Source organism: Ostrea edulis, chromosome 5 (assembly GCF_947568905.1).
Source record: "Ostrea edulis chromosome 5, xbOstEdul1.1, whole genome shotgun sequence".
Lineage (NCBI taxonomy): Eukaryota > Metazoa > Mollusca > Bivalvia > Ostreida > Ostreidae > Ostrea > Ostrea edulis.
The window spans coordinates 79,376,698-79,395,449 of NC_079168.1; the positions used below are offsets into that span (position 1 = coordinate 79,376,698).

At 35.1% G+C, this 18,752-nt stretch overlaps 1 pseudogene; it reads right to left on the reverse strand.

Annotated features, from left to right (window-relative positions):
* Positions 1-1,175: 1,175 nt before the first annotated feature.
* Positions 1,176-18,752, reverse strand: part of LOC125649731 (bile acid-CoA:amino acid N-acyltransferase-like) — a 28,357-nt pseudogene continuing 10,780 nt past the window's right edge.

Below are 18,752 nucleotides of genomic sequence, written 5' to 3' on the forward strand. Positions count from 1 at the left end.
CGGGATGGATGGACAGCCAGCCAGACAGACGCACAGACAGCGCCATAACATAATACGTCCCGTCTAATGACAGGTGTATAAAAATGTGTCCAGATCATATCTTGCACACTGTAAGGTCTATCAGATCTGGTCTGCTGAAGGATCTTGAAATATGCACACATGAACATGCCTAATGTACATGCATTTCCAGAAAAGCATATTCTGTACCCTAGACGTGCACTTTATTCAACAACAAAAAAGTCCATTGAAATGTGTAAATTCGGAATTTTTAATATCTCATAATAAGAGTCATTCTTCAAACTGATAAAACTGTTACCATAAAAGTGACAACAGTTAGCATACTTGATTCTAACGATCTGGCACACTCGGAATAATCAGCGATGGCCGGCGACACACTTGATTGTGAGCCGGTATTGTGCACGCATCCCACCGGGTAAGCCAATTGAGCTGGAAAATTTTTATAGGCAAAGGCGGTTGAAGCCTGGCATCCTTGGAAACAGTAGTGTCGAGAGTGGCTTATTATAAGATATGTTTTTTTAATCCAGGTACACTGTTGAAATAAACATGATTTGTAGATGTGTTGGTTATTTCTATGCCAAATAATGTTTATACAATATAGGTCAACATTTTTTACTGTACTGTAGCTGGGTCACTTGATTCTAAGCGCGTCACCGGGTATACCTGACTTAGTTCAATTCGGCCGGATTTTATCAGAATTAAGTATGCTAAGTAACTTAATATACTGACCATTGGTCAATTAAAATTTTTATAGTGTTACGCAAACATATATCTCCACTCATGATATTGAATATGCACAATTCTTGGATACAAATTTCATTTAACATGATCTTTGTACATCCATATTGATACAAACAACATATTTTTTATTTACTTTTCCTAAACATACAGAAGTATTTCAATAAACCATTACAATTACACTCTTGATTCCAGTATACATTTTTAAAAGATATAATTTTCAGTTTTGAAAATACATGAAAGTATGAAACACAATGTGCCACACAGACCTACTTCATGAAAAGCATCAGCACTTTGTGAAAAGTATCCTGGCATGATGCACTGCAGTTCATATCCTCATGTATTTTCAAAAATGAAATTCATTTCTTACATTTTACGTTCATTTCTGTTGAAATTCCCAGCCGTTAAAATACACGAACTACATGTAAATTTATTCCTGAGGAAATGGCTTATGTTACAAATTGTAAAGAACATGCATCAAAGGCAAAAACATTGGAAATGTAAATATAGTGAAATGCACTCATGTTTTAAAATTCAAAATACATGTACTATATATAGCACAAAATGCAAACCTTTCAGGAGCATGTTTTACATGCCCTTTAATCCTTATGGACTGGTACAGCATTTGTACATCTAACAATACAAACAGTGAACAGGTATAGATCTCACATTAAATAAAATCACTGACCAGTCCAACAAAACCCTGAATTTGTATTATACAAGGAAACTGCAATAAAACATGTATTAATGTGTCATGCACTTCAAAGTTTTATGAACATTTAAGTGTACATGTCTAATTGGTCATAACTTGTAAACTGTATATAAGGTAGACACTCCATATCTGAAAAGGTCAAGGTCAGTGGTGTGCGAATATAAGAGGTCCTGGTCATTCATTAAGGTCACTTTAACTACAATACATTTACATTCACAGAATATTTTCTTGTACATTTCTTTTGAAATTGAGAATGTTTTCATATGTGACAATGAATACATGTATGTTGCAAACTAGTTCGATCTGGTGTTTTAGTACCACCTGTTCGCATACCGTATATACTTGCCTATAAGTCGGATTTTAGGGAGCTAAAAATTGGTCCAAAACTCTATATCCGACTGATATGTCCACCGATTCTTGAAAAAAGTTATACCGACTTATAAGCCGGTCAATGGTAAATCCCTCCAAAATAGGCTACAATTAAAATATACAACCGACTTATAGGTGAATCGACCTATAGGCGAGAATATACGGTATTCATTAATTACCAAATAGAGAGTGTCGTCAAGGTAAAGGGTGATTTGGCTGTTCTGTTTAAAGTATTGATTGGGTCAACGATATGATATTTTAATACTTACTAATACATGTAATTCTAGTTCATATTTTGTAAAAACAATAAAAAGATATTTATATATAAACATAAACAATAAAATGTCTTTCTTTATTGTTTTATCAGGAGATGAAGGTAGCAATTTAACATTTGCAGAAAAAATTTGCATAACCCGCTAACAGGAGTTATGAATTTTTTCTGCAATGCTTGCTACCTTTATCACCCAATAAAACAACAAAGCAAGCATTTCATTAATTAATTAACATGGCCAGACTTGCATGCATTGTGTTTTACAAACATGTCATGTTTAAAAGTATACAATATATAAAATATACAGATTTACCTTCCATAATGATAAATATATAAAACATACATGTGGAGAATTTTCCATGTAAAACCATGCGGTAACATGTAAAGGAAACATTGTACACAGCTTTTTATTCACTCCAGATTTTTTTCACATTTTCTGAATGAAATCTGCTTTTATTTCATTGGAGATTTATTGTGCTTATTTCCATATCATTTAGAGACTCTTGTTATGTTAGTTTCATTGCAGATGTTCATCTTGAAAATAGCTGAAATTGCAATTGTAACATATAAAATTCACAGATAAGAGTATTCTCATAACACAGGTATGAAATATACCCAAAATAGCATCACAGACAACACCTGCATCAGGCAACAAATCATCAATATAGTTTGTATTTAGGAGATACTTCATTATCAATAATTGCATTATTTCAAGACAATGTTGTCTCCTAATGTTCTAAAAATAATTCAGATACACATGTACAGTACTACTAACACTTCAATTGAAAAAGGAACCATAGAACATTTTAAGACAACTACACCATTTCTGAAGAAAATGTCTGATACATGTTGGAGATTTTTCAACAAATGTATATTTGCACATATTCTAAAAGAGGTAAGAATTTTATGAAATTTCCATTGACAATTATCAGTATAAATTACTGTCACATGCAGAGAAGTAAATTTCAAAAATCATGATGTATAATTTCCTGGTCACCCATATTCAAAGCATTTCAAAGAAAGCAGTCACTGTATCATCAACATACAGACCCTGAAGCGTACTACAACACCAGTGGATGGTTTGGGAATGAACGATGGAGGAATGGTTTTTGTAAAATCCGCACAAATCTTATCGAGAACGGGGTGCTTGAAAATGGAGAACAAACAGCTTGGGGCAGGAATCAAACACTTTAGGCTAGGATGGGAACGAACAGTTGACCTCAATTTCAAATTCTGCATTTCGGACTCTTTCAACTCTTTTTAAATTCGGAGAAATTGTGAAAAACAAGAGAGAAGGGGGAATAAAGTTTAATTTAACAAATAATTTATCTGTTTCAATTTTAAAGTAGAATGAAAGGGGTGAAATAAATTAAACCATACATAGTAATTAAATTGAATGTTTACAAACATGATATACTGTACATGTACTTTATGTTTAAATTTGGTAAGGGTGTGCCAGCATTATTTCTATATTTGTAGTGAATTCATCGATGGTATGCTACATATAAGTTCTGTTTTGACACTTGAAGACCCTGAGAGGAATATCAAGGAAACTAATTTTTCCTGAAGCGTGGACTTCATGTCCAATCATCCAGATGGTAATAAACAATTTGCTTCAATTTGGGAACGAAATGCTTTGGCTTGGGAATAGGATGGTTTCATGAGGGAAAGGAACGGTTCTCATTGAATACAGAACGGCAATGAAGCGGTTCATTGGTGTAGTAGTATGTTTCAAGGTCTGTAACAATTCTTATATATTAAAGTAGCACTACGATTCCATGGCTTCACAATATCAACACTCTTTGTCTCACAATTTACTGTCTGTTTGTAGGGAGTGGTTGGTCAGTTTATCACACTTTCGTTGGTTGGAAAGAAATTCTAGGATCCTCCTCCATGAATCTTCCTGTGCATAGCTGTGGGCCTTTGTTTCTCCTCCCCACAAAACTTTGGAACCTGTAAAAGGATAAGTATCTCCATTAAAGCATTATGATTATTATAGTATAGTACAAATCAAAGTAAAAGGTAGAAAGGTTGTCTTACAGAAGACGGAATCCAATACATACTTTGGTATCATTAATGTTCGAAGAGGACAATGTTCGTGGGTAGCCAAATATTTACTAGTTCGTGGGGGATAATAACAATTAATCAAAGTAAAAGAAGGAAGGTTGTCATATTATGGAAGATGGAATCTACAGCGAGAACATGTGCATGTAATTTTTCTTTGCATTAATCAACGTTATAACTTCACCAATTCGTTGTATTGTAAAAGTGGTTATTTACGTGTTGGAGAAAATTTACACTAATCATGCGGTCACATCATAAGCGCGTAGATTTCCCCCACACTTATAGTTATAAATATTTGATACAATACATATTATATTCCATTTCTGCATATTTTCCTCCACATGTAATGTGGGATGTACGTGGAAAAACATGTACTTAACCCCCAGTGTATATAAACATGTACTTAACCCCCAGCGTAAATAAAACATGTACTTAATCCCCAGCGTAAATAAAACATGTACTTAATCCCCAGCATAAATAAAACATGTACTTAACCCCCAGCGTAAACAAGAGGCCCAGGGGCCTTATAGGTCACCTGAGTATCATGTAACAACCTTCCAATGTTTGAATTAGGTTTGTGTTTAAATATAAGAATTTTACTTTTGGATGGAAGAAACATTGAATAGCTATGTGGTCAGCCCCGCCTTTGCACCAGAACCCCTGACCCAGGGGCCATAAATTTCAGTTTTGAAAGAAGCATCCTTGATCATCATTATCATACTATTAGTTTGTCTACTTAATACCCAGCAGCAGAGGAGAAGATTTTCAAAGAAATAAAATGCATTTTCACTATATGATCAATAGGGCCCCACCCTAATACCAGAACCCCTCACCCAGGGGCCATGAATTTCACAATTTTGAAAGAGGCATCCTTGCTCATCATAACCATGCTATTGGTTTGTCTACTTAATACCCAAGGACAGAGAAGAAGATTTTCAAAGAAATAATGCATTTTCACTATATGACTTATAGAGCCCCACCCTAGCACCAGAACCCCTGATCCAGGGGCCATGAATTTCACAATTTTTAACAAGAGGTACTGTGAGCAATGCTCACTAAGAATAACCCCCGCTTACCCCAATCTCCCAAAGGGTGTTGGTAATTGGTATAAACTACCTCTTTTCTGAGTGTTGCTACTTCGATGTCCAGTGCGCATGACCTTTTGACCCCAAAATCGATAGGGAACATCTTCATCCCATGGGTAGTCCATATGTATGATATGGTGACTGTAGGTGGAAAGGATAACGCTTTGGAGCCCGGAAACCATATTGCTACTTCAATGTCCAGTGCGCGTGACCTTTGACCTTTTGACCCCAAACTCGATAGGGAACATCTTCATCCCATGGGTAGTCCATATGTATGATATGGTGACTGTAGGTGGAAAGGATAACACTTTAGAGCCCGGAAACCATATTGCTACTTCGATGTCCAGTGCGCTTGACCTTTGACCTTTTGACCCCAAAATCGATAGGGAACATCTTCATCCCATGGGTAGTCCATATGTATGATATGGTGACGGTAGGTGAAAAGGATAATGCTTTAGAGCCCGGAAACCATTGCGTCTACAGACGGACGGACGGACAGACGGACAACCCGATTCCAGTATACCCCCCCCCCCCCCCCACAACTTGTTGCGGGGGGTATAATAAAACATGTACTTAACCCCCAGCGTAAATAAACGTGTACTTAATCCCCAGCGTAAATAAACGTGTACTTAATCCCCAGCGTAAATAAAACATGTACTTAACCCCCAGCGTAAATAAAACATGTACTTAATCCCCAGCATAAATAAAACATGTACTTAACCCCCAGCGTAAATAAACGTGTACTTAATCCCCAGCGTAAATAAAACATGTACTTAACCCCCAGCGTAAATAAACGTGTACTTAATCCCCAGCGTAAATAAAACATGTACTTAACCCCCAGCGTAAATAAACGTGCACTTAATCCCCAGCGTAAATAAAACATGTACTTAACCCCCAGCGTAAATAAACGTGTACTTAATCCCCAGCGTAAATAAAACATGTACTTAACCCCCAGCGTAAATAAACGTGTACTTAATCCCCAGCGTAAATAAAACATGTACTTAACCCCCAGCGTAAATAAACGTGCACTTAATCCCCAGCGTAAATAAAACATGTACTTAATCCCCAGCGTAAATAAAACATGTACTTAATCCCCAGCGTAAATAAAACATGTACTTAACCCCCAGCGTAAATAAATGTGTACTTAATCCCCAGCATAAATAAAACATGTACTTAACCCCCAGCGTAAATAAAACATGTACTTAATCCCCAGCGTAAATAAAACATGTACTTAATCCCCAGCCTAAATAAAACATGTACTTAACCCCCAGCGTAAATAAACGTGTACTTAATCCCCAGCGTAAATAAAACATGTACTTAACCCCCAGCGTAAATAAAACATGTGCTTAACCCCCAGCGTAAATAAACGTGTACTTAATCCCCAGCGTAAATAAAACATGTACTTAACCCCCAGCGTAAATAAACGTGTACTTAATCCCCAGCGTAAATAAAACATGTACTTAACCCCCAGCGTAAATAAACATGTACTTAACCCCCAGCATAAATAAAACATGTACTTAACCCCCAGCGTAAATAAAACATGTACTTAACCCCCAGCGTAAATAAAACATGTACTTAAACCCCCAGTGTAAATAAACATGTACTTAACCCCCATCATAAATAAAACATGTACTTAACCCCCAGCGTAAATAACCACTTTTACAGCATATTGATTACATGGAATTTTTATTTCTAGTATTATATATAGAGAAGGAATAAATGCTCAGGGTTTTTTTTTACGTTATAGAAGATATAAAAACAATGAAATCATGGGTAATTTCTGTATCTATGACATCTCTGATAATGCAATGTAATTTTTTACCCCTATTACACAAATAAACTAGATATCTTCTATGCCTAGGCCTTTATCCTTAAATAACACCTATACCAGACTGGGCTATTGGTGTATATCACTACTGCTTTGGAAGAACAGCATACATATATTCCTTTTTGTGACTTCAAAGATACATACAAACTGTGTGAAAACAAAGTTATTCCCCTTTTTAGCATCAAAGATTCTGCTGGATGTCAAGGAGAAAATAGAAAGATCTTTCAAGGAAATTCATTGCTCTTTTAAAATGTATAGTTTCAGATTTTGACTCCAAGGAAACTTGAAATTAACTGTTTTTGTTTTCCTATACCTCTTTATCATATTATACCAAATTTTGTTACCTTAATTCAGTGGTGAAAAATGTGTACAAGTTCATGCATAATGTATACCAAATACAATGCACAACCAATGCATACAAATAGCAATAGTACAAAGTAAAACTGAGAAACTAAAATGCATGATCTAAGGTTTACTAAATTATATTAGTGCATATAAACACTTAAGGAGGTATGCTACACCAGAGAAATTTGATATGGATGAAAAGTGGAGGATATGTACAACAACATTTTGAAATTGAAAACTTTCAAATTTACGTTAATTAGTCCAAAATGCAGTTATAGTAGAAAGCAATCTGAAAAAAAATTAAAACCCATGCTGGACTCAAACCCACGACCTACAGTTCAGCAGTCAATGTGCTAACCACTAAGCTACTCAGCTAGGTGATGAATTTAGAAATGAATAGATAAATATTGCTGATATTTATATTTTCATCCATGATCTTTTAGAAGGAAGTCAGCCATTAAGATGATGTAGAATACCTCCTTAAATCTTGAAACATCGTGCATGCAAATATTTCTACAACTGTAATGATATGTAGGCCTAATGGATATGAAAGATTTGTAGCTTTGACCTTTAACCTTTACTCTATACCAGGAAGCTTTCACTTAAATCTCCACTCTTTTAGCCAGGTGGTTCTTGAGAAGATTTTTAAAGATATTCCCTATATATTCACATGTAAAACATTGATCCCCTATCGTGGACCCAAACATACCCCCAGGGATCATGATTTTAACAAACTTGAATTTCCACGATGTCAGAAAACTTTCATGTTAATTTCAGCTTTCCTGGTCCAGTGGTTCATAAGAAGATTTCTAAATGACCCCATTGTATTTATGCATTTTTGTGATTATCTTCCCTTTGAATGGGGCATGGCCCTTCATCTGAACAAATTTGAATCGTTTTCATCTAAGGATGATTTGAATTAAGTTTGAAATTGGCCCAGTGGTTCTGGGGAAGATTTTCCTATTTATCTGCAAGTAAAAATTTGATCTTTGATCCTCTATTGTGTCCCCATCCTACCCCTGGGGGCCATGATCTGAACAAATTTGAATCTACTCTATATCAGGAAGCTTTTAGGTAAATCTCCACTTTTCTGGTCCAGTGGTTCTTGAGAAGATTTTAAAAGATTTTCTTCATATATATGCATGTATAACTTTGATCCCCTATTATGGCCCCAACATATGATTTTAATAAACTTGAATCTCCATTATGCCAGGAAGCTTTCATGTAAATTTCAGCTTTTCTGGCCCTGTGGTTCTTGAGGAAAAGATTTTTAAATGACCCCACCCTATTTTTGTCTTTTTTGAGATTATCTCCCCTTTGAAGGGGCACGGTCCTTCCTTTAAACAAACTTGAATCCCTTTCACCCAAGGATGCTTAGTGCCAAGTTTGGTTGAAATTGGCATAGTGGTTCTGGAGAAGTAGACGAAAATGTGAAAAGTTTACAACGACACCAACAACAGACAAAGGAAAGTTTTGATCAGGAAAGCTCACTTAAGCCTTCAGCTCAGGTGAGCTAAAAACTTAACTTTAATGAAGGAATATCTGCAGTGAGGTGAGTATGGAGGCTCTATGAGGTGACCAGCCCTAGGGTACTTTATCAACTGAAACCGATGTTTATGTTCCTCAGGCACCAGTTCCATAAAATGCTCATTAATGGCACAATTCAAACACCTATCATCTCCTCCCACAATGCACAGCAAATTTGCTTCACTCTCCCATGCCTACAAAAACACAAGGTATATGGATAATTAAATGTGTATATGCAAGTTTGGACAAACTTTCACTGTTTGATATATATTGCATGAAGGATTTAACAATGACAATACTGTTTTCATAATTAATTGCTGTAGGTAAATACATGTACAGGTATTTCCAATAGCAAATTAACAACAACACATTTACAAAACCATTTAGTGAAAATTATGATGCATCGTCGTAAGACTTGTTATGGGTCAAAATTACCCTTGATAATACAGTAGCAGAATTTACTAACAAAGGCATTCAAACAATTAAATTAAATTGATAAGATTTATTTACAATTAATAATTGAAAGAAAACTGTAACAATTATGGCAAAATACTAACCTACCATAGTTGAACAATGAATATCAAAATCCGTGTCAAACTAAATATACACACACACAAAATAGTAAATTCCAATAGCCTAGTTCCCAGTTAGGAAAATAATCTATAAATGTCTAAAGTGTCTAACCAGAGCTTTTTTAATCAGAGTTTTTCAGTGTATTTATAATAAGAATAACTTTTCTAGTACAATCTTGAAAGACAATGATGCAACCATTACGTCATCTTTCTACTAAAAGTAACACGAGCTCTAGAACAATCTAGGTCACAGGTGTCAACTGAGTGCAAGTAGTACACAACAAAAAGTAAACATCCAACTCTCTAGAACAATCTAGGTCACAGGTGTTAATTGAATGCAAGTAGTACACAACAGACTACAAAGTTTTTGTATTCATATACATACAGTGAAACCTGTCTAATCTGGTGTCCTCCGAGAGACCAATTTTGTTTCATATTAGACAGTACATTTAATTGCAGTGTAAAGAACACACACACACACAAAACCCAAACAAAAAAAACACCCGGAATTGAGAATGAAAATAAAGACTGAAATAAACAATGAAATGAATTATAACACAGGTGTCAGATTAGACAGGTGTCAGATTAGACAGGTTTCAGAGTGTATGTCATGTGAACTAGCACTTACCCGTATGTAGTATTTATCAGTTGGTTGATAATACTCTATCAAATCAACTCCTTCTGATGTCATCTTCATTTTATCATGCCTACATCTGTCAGGAAACCAAACTGATGAATCATATCAAATGTTCCAATACTCCATATTGCTAATTTTTCATAGTGATAATACTGTATGTATATCTACATTTAGTCCATAAACTACAAATTATAAACATGCATTATTTCTATACACTCGTCAAAGATGGGACGTATTACGGTATGGCATTATCTGTCCGGACCTAATGTAGGCAAAATACAAATTAACTGTAAGCTCCTGGATCTTACAACTTTGTACATTGTTTTTTCAAGGTCAAGGTCACAGTATCATATAATGGAATAGGAATTTTTAAAAAACCTAGAAGGCAGAATACAGACGGAACTATTGGGGCTAGCTAGGACCGTCAAACTTCTTACACATACACCTTATGCCAAGTGGAGGACATCTTATTCTTCAAGGTCAAGGTCATAGGATCACTTAGTAGGAAAACCTTGCAGGCAGGATAAAGACCAGACCATAAGCTCCAGGATCTTACAAGTTTGTACATTTGATCACCATGATGAGACGAAGATGCCTATTGTTCTTCAAGGTTACAGATCAAAGACTCAAAATTTCTTTGTTGCTACTTAAAATCAATTATATAGTAGATGTTGTTAAAATAAATTCAAAATATTAAACTAACATTTAACCATTGATGTACGATAGGTGCAATATACCAAACCTCTCATTAATGTATAAAAATGATTAATAATATGATCAAAGGCAATAGGTGCTGTAAATAATCAGTGCTCTCTCTGTAAAAACAATGCTTTGGATACTGTAGAGAAATTAAAAATTCAAGCGCAATACTCTGAAATTTTGTTACATAAAGTTGGGTATCTAATGTATCCATACAAGTCGTTTACGGTAAAAGAAAATGTAATTATAGTGTATGCCGACTCGTGGAAATCGGACAGCGTGCTAATTCATGCTGCATGATTATTTATTCACTTAAACCAAGATTATTTGATACATGTCAAATTGTCCACAATTAATTAAGATTGGCTAACCCAGTTCGTACTGTTTACAAAATAAACCTCGTTAGAACTATCCCATTGTATAGACAATTCAGTCTAATGCGGAACGAGTTATAAAAAAAATGTTTATTCGGTATATACATACATACATACATAAATACCAAAGATAACCCATGAAAGCTTGAAAGCTTATTTCCAATGGGGTCCTTTGATACACGGATGTTTGCGCTATGGAGTCATTTATTTGTAGCATTAAAGTTAACTTTTCATTCTGCTGAAAATCTTAGATTGAGCACAAATTTGTATCACTCTTGTTAATCCAGCTCCTAAGCAGCCTATCAGGGATTACAGGGCAGCCAGCTAAGCTTTGACATACCTACTGGGTTTATTCAACATGCTAGGTCAATCAAGGTCAACTACTCAAAGTTTAATTTTAGCAGAGTAGCTTCTCTAGTTAATTTTAAGATACCTGAGGTCAGGTCATGGTCAATGAAGCCAATTTTATTATTAATAAAATGTGTGAAAAAATTTCTTAGGTATTTCTTTACCCTGAGGAGGTATCTGACGAAATAAAATGACAAGTGCAGTGTACTCAACTAAGGCTTCGTAAAACATGTGCTAGTCACTGTCTAATTATGTTACTTAATCTGAAGTGATTAATGCTACACATTCAAATAACTGTACTTCTTACAGATGAGTACTTCAATGATTGTTTGATTACTTACTCCGAGTTCATTATGTCTCCACCACTGTATTTAAGAGGAGCATTGTTTGATTACTTACTCCGAGTTCATTATGTCCCCACCACTGTATTTAAGAGGAGCATTGTTTGATTACTTACTCCGAGTTCATTTTGTCTCCAACACTGTATTTAAGAGGAGCATTGTTTGATTACTTACTCGAGTTCATTATGTCCCCACCACTGTATTTAAGAGGAGCATTGTTTGATTACTTACTCCGAGTTCATTTTGTCTCCAACACTGTATTTAAGAGGAGCATTGTTTGATTACTTACTCGAGTTCATTATGTCTCCACCACTGTATTTAAGAGGAGCATCAGAGTAAAAAGGCACTCCATTTACCAGGACTGCAGCTCTGACCTTCAAAGAAAAGAAAGAGAAAAACAGGATGTATTTGTGAAACATTGACGCCTCCCAGATTACAACAAGTGGAATTGTAAGACATTGTAATTTGTTGGGTTTTTTTTGTTGTTGTCTTTTTTTGAAAATTCCAACAAGAGTACCACAAACGATACATAATACGCCCGTGAAATGCTTACATAGGGTGTTTTTCTTGTGTTATAATTTGTATAACTTTGCTTCAGGTATTATCAGCCATCATGAGGCTGTGACAAACTTTCATATGAACAAAGGGTCTTAACTTAAAAATCTAGATTTCCTTAAAATGGACCAAGTTCAATAACCTGTAATTTTTTCAAAAATGGAAGAAAATCAAAATCCTTCCCCATATGCACATCTTCAATACCCATACAAACACTCCACAAAATAAGATGTTCCTCACTTGAAAACTGTGGGAGGAGTTGGGTGGACAAATTATGTACCCTCCATAGAATATTAATTTCCAAATAGACCAAGTTCAATACCCTGTAATTTTCTCAAAAATTGTAGAAAATCAAAATCCATCCCACATGCACGTCTTCAATACCCATACAAACACTCCACAAAACAAGAGATGTTTGTAAAACACATATGCCCCCCCCCCCCCCTCTTGGTGCAAAATTGAAAAGGGTTATACATACACATCATTTAATTGATAGTACAGGTAACTCTCGAATTATCGCCATTCAATTCATCGCCATTTTCGTTATAACGCCACATTTTTCTAGGAACATTTTTCCTGTTATTTAAAACTCTCGTTAAAACGCCAAATTCGCTATCGCCATTTGCCACAGTATTTTCATTACAAAAGTCTATTTCACCGTGTTAATTATTTCAATAAACCGCCATAGGTGCACGTGGTCAGTGAAGCAGTAAATTGGTCATTATTGATCTCCGGCGTACACCTGGACAGAAGAATCCCAGTAATTGCTGTATTGAATAAACAAGAAAATTACTGGAGATGAACTGTAGTCAAGTTGTTTATACATCATAGAAACACATTTCAATTTAGCTATGGTTTCGCCACGAAAGAGGGTCCTGTTAAATTCCGATGAAAAAAAGCAAATCATTACGTACCAAGAACATCATCCAAAATGTACCCATCAGGATATTGCAAATCATTGTTTATGTGGTTTATGCAAGTAATGACAAAAGATAACTCTTACATATAAAAGAACGGTAACTCTATTTCTTCAAGATGGCGGTAATTCAATTCATCGCCAAATTCGTTATAATGCCATAATTTCATAAGAACAAAAGGTGGCGGTTTATCGAGAGGTGACTGTAGTATCATTAATTCAAAATATTGAGCAGACAATATCTTCCTATGTCAAGAGTGAATTGACCATGTGACCTAAAAATCAATAGGGGTCATCTACTCCTTATGCTGTACCAGTGTACCAAGTTTGGTGTCAATCAAGCAAATAATTCTTAAAATATAGGAGACAATATATTACTATGTCCAGTTCAACAATTGACTTCTGACCTCAAAATCAATATGGGTCATCTTCTCCTGAAGATGTACCACTGTATTAAGTTAGATGTCTGTCAAGCAAAGGGTTCTCAAGATATTGAGCGGATAGTATATTCCTATGTCCAGGTTGACCCTTGACCTTTAAACATCTGACCTCAAAATCAATAGGGATCATCTTCTCCTGAAGATGTACCAGTGTACCAAGTTTGATGTCTGTCAAGCAAAGGTTCTCAAGATATTGAATGGACAGTATATTCCTATGTCCAGTTTGACCTTTGACCATGTGACCTCAAAATCAATAGGGGTCATCTTCTTCTGAAGATATACTGGTGTACCAAGTTTGATGTCTGTCAAGCAAAGGGTTCTCTAGACATTGAATGGTCAGTATATTCCTATGCCCAGTGTGACCCTTGACCTTTGACCATATGACCTCTAAATTGATAGGGATCATCTACTCCTTAAGATGTACCAGTGTGCTAAGTTTGATTTTTTTCAAGCAAAGGGTTCTCAAGATATTGAGCGGACATTATATTCCTATGTCCAGAGTAGATTGACCCTTGACCTTTTGATCTGAAAAACAATAGGGGTCCTCTTCTACTCATAACCAACTCACATATGAAATATTATTATCATCAAGAGAATGGTTCTCAAGATATTGAGCGGACACCATGTGGTTTACCGACCGACCGACAGGTGCAAACCAATATGCCCCTCTTCTTTGAAGGGGGCATAAAAGAAGGGGGGCATAATAAAAAGGATCTCAATTGAAAACTGTGGGAGGAGTAGGTCGGACAAATTATGTACCCTCTATATAATAATTATTTCCAAATAAAGGGGCAAAACTCCTGGAAAAAAGGTTGAAATGGATCAAAATTGCAGTATGATCTAGAGTGACCCACAAAGAAGCTACACAGCAAGTTTCAGCATGATATGTGAAAGGGAAATGAAATTATAAAGAGAAAACTCCGAACGGACGGACGGATGGACATATGGGTATATTAATTCAGACTTTTTAAAAATACAACACTATATTGATAATTCAATATGAATTCAACATTTGAATTAGTTCCAAGTCTCAACTACTTGTATCATAAATTATAAAACTGAAATACAAATATAGGAGTATACAGATTGACAATATATCCGATAAAACATGCAGATTAAACTGTAAAATCATGCAGATTTATAACTTTTTGATTAAATAATCCTTATGCCAAAAAAATGTAGTCCCTGCTAAACCATATCAAATTTGAATGGATACAAAAAAAATTCAACTGTATATTGATTGATTGTATCTTGTTTAACGTCTCTCAAGAGAGAGAGAATTTTTCACTCAGAATGAGACATAACCAAGATTGGTGAAGGGCTTCAAATTTAGACCTTTACTCGGCACTTACAGCCATTGAGCAGTGAGGGTTCTTTAGCATGCCACACCTACTGTGACATGGGATATCCGTATTTAAGGTCATCTCCGAGAACCCGTGACATTCACACCTGATGCCGAGCGTTTGGCAATGGAACTCTCACTACCTGTTTTAACGACTTAGATCTGTGATGACCGAGATTCAAACCCTGGCCTTCCGCATGCGGGGAGAACGCTCTAACCTCTAGGCCACCGCAGTTAAGTAATAAATGTATATGTTTGAACCAGTACATACGTGTAGTTATAGCACCCTGTGCATTTATGCTCAAAAGCAATCTCTCATACAGATTTGTCGATACTTACAGTGCTCACTTGTGAGAGGTTGGGCCAAAAGCTGAGGAGCTAACCCCATACTAATATCAAATAACTTAAAGTACACTGACAGTTGGACTAGGTAAGTATCAAACTCGACATTTTACTAAATTCAGTCACCATAGTTTTCCAAGTTTTTGTTCAAGAATACAAGGTCAACATTGTTAAAATGAAGTCTGCATTTGTTTTTTTAACAATCTCCCCTGCAATACTGATCTAAGATTCTCCCTGATACCACAGACAATACTTTCCAATAGCCTTTATAAAAAATATGAGCTTCTTTCTAAGAGTTTTGGCTCAGACAAATTGTGGATGGACATGATGATTCTAATTACCACCCATCCTCATAAACTGTACGACAAAATGGAATCCCATTCACAACACTAATGTGAATGTATAACATTTAATAACAGGTATATTTCCCCATGACCTTACCTGTGGCACTCGTCTACACAGCTCCAATGCGTACATTCCGCCTTTGGATGTACCTATTACACAAACCCCGTCACTCTTTATGTGTGGTAGCCCAGCAAACCATTCAGTGCTCTCCTAGAAAACATTTACTGTATCACGTAATCCAGTGTAATGAATGTAAATGATGTATTCATCATACAGATAACATATAGGCGTGTAAATACTGTAAACTTTGGATCCAGATGGAGTGGAGAAAATAGAAACTACTATACATGAGGCCATGCACCTCCAAATCAACAACACTGACTGTATCCTTTACATTCTTCAAATTAAGATATTTTTTAAAAATCCTATATATACAGTAAAACTCTGATATATAGCAAATTTCTGCGAACACTCGATAAAAATTTACTATAAGCGTAATTCACTATATGTTTAAAGCAAATTCATAATTCAAATATAACGAATTTGTTATAAAACTGATTTGTTCTACATGTATATCAGTTGTATAAGAAATCAACAATCGATATACTTGCGTTTGTATTGTCTCCAAGAGTATAAGCCTATATATTTTTGAGAAGAAATATTTTATCAATTTATTTTGACGGATTATTAAGTCACGCAAGAACATGGCAAAAGAAAAATGTCAACAAAATTATGTGCAATACACACAAACAGTCTATCGCAGTTGTCATTTACTTGTTGCTTTGCACAAATAAACAAGTGTACGATAAAATAAATGCAATCAAACTTCAAATTTGATTAACGAGAATAGTAAACAATACCGTCACTTGTGTGTAGGTATTGGATCCTTTATGGCAATTACTGGAAAGCGATTATTAAAAATCACAATCTGATTAAAATAAGATCTTTGATCCGCTCCGTTATTGTTATGTCGCTGTGTATAGCAACATAACAATAACGGAGCGGATCAAAGATCTTATTTTAATCAGATTATAAAAATCATGACTTTAAAATGAAAAAAAATTTCATTATAAAAGGTGATTTTTATGTTCATTTTTAATTCAAAGGGAAGAGGAATTTACTTCAATATTTCCATAAGTTCGCTATATCTGTGTTTGTTAGATGCAGATTTTTATATAGAATATATATAAAGAATTTGCCAGGGAAATTGATTTCACTTCACTATAGCCGTAATTTCACTATATCCGTGTTCACTATATTAAAGTTTTACTGTACATGTATGTAAAATATTAACCCCTATTATGGCCTAGCTAGCCCAGGACCTGGTGATGATCATGATTGCAACCAACTTGCATACATGTTATATATACATATTATATGAAGATGCTTGCATATTAAATTGATACATTGTATTACCCTCGTTCTTGAGAATATTTTTAAAGGAATATTTTGAAAGTATTGTGGGATATTATTCTACAACAAAATATTGCTATAAAACACAGAATCCCCATTCTGGTCCTAGCAATCATGGCATTAACTAGCTATAGGTTTGAACAAACTTCAATTTACGAGAATGACAAACTGTTTTCTTCTTCCCGTTATGTATATTTCTAATGAATTTTCCTACATGCTTTGAACCCCTTTTGTGACCCCACCCGGGTCTCTGGGGTGAACAAATTTGAATCTACATAACTTGCACTACTTGCCGTTTCATTCACTGATATATCCCAGTGATCTCTAAATAAGACACCAGGGAGTCTTCAACATCCATTTCATATTTGGATGTTTTACTGAAAATATATGTTAACAGCAAACTAAAGACTCAACTTTATGACAAATAAGATGACTTTACTTTTTCATTTGTCGACTTCCTATATTCATATAACAATATTCCATTATCACCTGCATATAGTGTTTATGTCTCTTAACTGGTTCGATACATGAGAGCATGTTTTGCATATGATCAACTTCGAGGAAGGCTATCAACAAAAAAGTTGCAGGTTTCAGTAGTATTGTTAAAAGTCTGTCTTTTGCAAAGTCTATGGTTATTGCAAAGATCTTGTTTGTAAATACTGTCTGTCATTGGGTTGAATGTTGTCCGACATGTTTTATACGTCAAATTGTTAGGCCTTCTTTTTCACACTGGTTTTTGTCTATGGATTACTCCGTTTACCTAAACAAAACAAAAAGCTCAAGCTGGGTGTATCAACAGCTAGGGTATGCTTTCTCCTCCTACACATCATGGGTAACAAATCTGAATATACACTAAATCAGGATGCTCTAATATTAATTCAACCAGATAATGTGAACTTGTTTGGTTATTAAGAACACAGTACGGATAAGGCGTCATGGGTAAAATCAAAACAAATATCATAAAATGAACCTCAATGCACTTCACACTATATGAGGTCACAAAGATACATCACAACATACAGGTCTATAGTTGTATCGCAGGGAAAACTTCATAATATTTTCTTGCCATTTATTACTGTTATTCAGTGTTCAAGCTGTATATATGTAAATCTGTTTGTCAGATGATTTTTTTTTCAGTTTTCTTTGATGATATATAAGTCTCATGTTCTTATATACAGTCAACTCTTGATAATTACCACCACCTTTTCTTCTTTTGAATTTATGGCGTTATAACGAATTTGGTTATGAATTGAATTTCCACTATCTTCGGGAGAAAGAGTTGCTATTATACATTTATTGCATGATAGTGAGGGAGATAGGAAGATTTATTCGCCCAAAAAAAATCATATTCCCCGAGGGCAAATAAATCTTCATATCTTCCTCACTATCATGCAATAAATTAATTGTTTATTATTCCGAAACAAAGCAATTTTTAAGACTACAAAAGTACATTTGAAATTGGGAGTCCGCT